The following is a 3831-nucleotide window of genomic DNA, read 5'->3' on the forward strand; positions in this document are numbered from 1 at the left end:
GAGCGACTTCACTTTCACTTTTCACTTTTCACTTTCATGCATTGGAGAAGGAAATGGCAACCCACTCCAGTGTTCTTGCCTGGAGAGTCCCAGGGACGGGGGAGCCTGGGGGGCTGCCGTCTATGGGGTCACACAGAGTCAGGCACGACTGAAGTGACTTAGCAGCAGCATGTATTAGAGGAAAGGAATAATGAAAAACTTATATGTATAGATTTATATTCTATTTATAGTCTCCTCCCTCCCTCAGGTAAGTATTACTTAACACATTGTAGAAGTCATCTTTTGATATTTTACTAGACATCTGCCTCTTTGTTGCTTTGTATTTTTGTATTTTCTATTGAAGTAGAGTTTACATAGAGTAAAATGCATACTTCATGAAGAAATTCTACCTATGTATGGATATTCTTGTAATCTTTATCTGAAGCAACATTCCATTTCATTACCCCCAAAGATGCTGCTTCCCAGACAGCATCTTTCTCACTATATACTCCTACAATGTTAACTGCTATTCTGATTTCTGATACCGTAATTAGGCCTTGTCTGTTCCAGAATCTCACATAATTTGAATCATATAACATATTCTTTTGTGCCTGGGTTCTTTTTTTGTTTGACATATTATTTTTTTAAAGATTCATCCACAGTGTTCCATATATCAGTAGTTATTACTTTTAAAGAAAAATAATGTTTTATTTATTTTTAGCTGTGCTGGGACTTCACTGCTGCATGGCCTTTTCTCTAGTTGCAGTGAGTGGGGGCTAGCTACTCTTTAGTTGTGGTGCACGGGCTTCTCATTGCAGGGGCTTCTCTTGTTGCAGAGCTCTGGCTCTAGGATGTGCAGGGCTTCAACAGTTGCAGCACATGGGCTCAGTAGTTGTGTCTCGCAGGCTCTAGAGCACAGGCTCAGTAACTGTGGTACATGGGCTTAGTTGCCCTGGAGCATGTGGAATCTTCCTGGACCAGCAATTGAACTTGAGTCCTCTGCACTGGCAAGCGGACTCTTAACCATTGGACCACCAGGGAAGTCCAGCAGTAGTTAATACATTTTATTGCTGGATAGTATTCCATTTTGTGAATACCACAGTTTGTTTATTCCAGCTTCATAGATATTTGGGGTGCTTTTAGTGTTTGTTATTTCTTTTTACCATTATCAATAAAGTTGTTAAGAGCATGCTTGTACAAATCTTTCCTTCAACACATGCACTCATTTTCATCTTTCTTCAGTATATACCTAGTAGTGAATTGTTAGGTCATAGAGTAGACATATTTTTAATTTATGAAATTGTCAAATAACTTCCCAAAGTAATCATATAACTGTTTCATACTCTAATCAGCAATATATGAGTGCTGTCTCTGTTTTGATTGGCTCAGTAAGGATTAATGAAAGCATTACTGAAATATCCAATTTTACTTGTTTATTCACATATTTTTGCCTACCAAATATCTTCTCATAAATAAGGCAGCATGTTCATTATAAGTAAATTAATATATGAAACTGCAAGTTCTTTGTAGTTGACTTCAAGTGCTAACTTTCTGAAAAGCGAAAGTGAAGTTGCACAGTCGGGTCCGACTCTTTGTGACCCCCATGGGTTGTAGCCTACCATGCTCCTCCATCCATGGGATTTTCCAGGCAAGAGTACTGGAGAGGGGTGCCATTTCCTTCTCCAGAGGATTTTCCCGACCCAAAGATCGAACCCGGGTCTCCCACATTGTAGGCAGACACTTTACCATCTGAGCCACCAGGGAAATCCTATATTATTTTTTCTGTACCTTCCTTAAGGTACTTATCACTTCTAATTTTATGCAGAGTTTATGAAATCTAGACTAGCTTTCTGAATATGCCTGCCTACAAGCATCAAAGTAGGTGGGGCCACATGAGACAAATGACCTCTCATGAAATCCCTAGAAATACAGAATTGATTTAGGAAGGATAGAGGAAATGCAGCAGTGTAAACAACTTCTAGATTGGCCCATTAACAGGATTCAGCTAATAGAGTAAACATGCAAGTAGAGCAGATCTGCTAAGGGCAACAAGATTATAGAAGCTGTTGATGAGAAACAAATCCTTTGTGAGAAGTATTTTTTAAGATTTTTTTTTTGATGTGAACCATTTTTTAAAAAATGTAAGTCTTTATTGAATTTGTTACAGTATTGTTTCTGTTTTTTAGTTTTTTGCCTGTGAGGCATGTAGGATCTTAGCTCCCCAACCAGAGATTGAACCTGCACCTCCTGCATTGGAAGAAGTCTTAACCACTGAACCTCCAAGGAAGTCCCCACCCCCCAGCCCCTCCACCTCCCTGGAACAGTATTAACATGATAGAATGGGCCATACGAATGCTGATAAACTTTCAATTGTCAAGTGCTTACTGTATGCTTATTTAATTTAATCTTCAGATAAAAGAAAGAAGGTACTGCTAATGGAGGCTTAGAAATGTAGATAAATTACTGAAGGTCAAACAACTAGTAAGTGTTATAAACCAGGACTGGAACTCCAGGGCCAGTGCTGTCTCCCTGTCATAATATTGTCTCAGAGGTGGCTTTGCTAGATATTGTTTCTTAGAATTCCATAGAGAGACATACAAACCAGACAAATCAGGTCATAATGAGTTACCAAAAGAGACAACTGTGAAAATGACAATAATAAGTATAATATAAATGTATAAATGTTGATTATATAAAGTAAGTTGTATGAGTCAGTGGTAAAGCCATACAAAATATAAACATATGATTTGTACTAAGGAAGAGTTCATGTAATAAAGTATTTTTGAATCAAAATTTTAAAAGAAATCTAGTATAAATATGGCCAAGGAGAATGGTCATTGAACAATAAGTGTTAACCTCTGGAGGCAGAGATAAGAAGTAAGAAAGTTTCATTAGGGATGAGAAGTTACTTTTTTTGGCTGAGAGCCCATCATGGTAGAGAGTGTCTAAAAATAAAGTTGGTGAATTGTAGCATAATGAGATGAGAAAGTGAGAACTGATGGAGGCCACAGGTACTTGATAATAGAAATTTTACAAAAAGCAATGGTAAGGAACTGCAGGCTTTTGAAAAGGGAGATGACATGGTCAAAATCGTTTTAAAATAAGATGATGATTGTTTCACTGAGAAGCAAAGTATTAGAAAAGGCAGAGAGCAAGCAAACAAGCTACTCTTATTTTTCATAAAAGTAAGTCTGAGGTTTTAATGTGCTTTAACTTCATCTATCAGATATACTTCGTATTACAAAATGTGTCTTGATCACAAAATGATTTAATGGAATCAAAAGTTTAGAATGGCTAATTTTTTATGATAAACAAATAAAAGTCTACACATGTGAAAATATAGTATTCTTGTTATTGTCATTCTATATTTGATACATTTACCCAACCCATAATAAGAAGGCTAAAATTCAGTAAAATTTTAAAGTTTCAACTTAAGAGATTTTAAATATTTTTGGTATATTTTTCTTTGGAGGTTTATGTATGTTATGGAACTATATTTACCTTTTGTAAAATATATAAATGTCTTTTAAGGAGGATACTATGCTAAATAAAATATGATGAAAATAAATTATTGATAGTCTGGAAATGTAATTAACTTTTTCCCAAAAGAATAAGATTACAATTTATGATATTTTCTGGATTAATATATTTCTTTACTTAAAACAGAAGCCACTTATATTTCAGTAGCAAAATAGGAGTCGTGCAATTCAGGCAACGAAAATGACAGCAAAGCAAAATTTTCATTTGGAAACTGATTCTTTGTTGGAAAACACTCTTCTAAAGTCATGGATGACTTGACTGATGAAAAAAATGAGAGAGTGAAAAGCACACAATTCAGTGCCAATTACATTT

The sequence above is a fragment of the Ovis canadensis genome, chromosome X, assembly GCF_042477335.2.
Source record: "Ovis canadensis isolate MfBH-ARS-UI-01 breed Bighorn chromosome X, ARS-UI_OviCan_v2, whole genome shotgun sequence".
Classification (NCBI taxonomy): domain Eukaryota; kingdom Metazoa; phylum Chordata; class Mammalia; order Artiodactyla; family Bovidae; genus Ovis; species Ovis canadensis.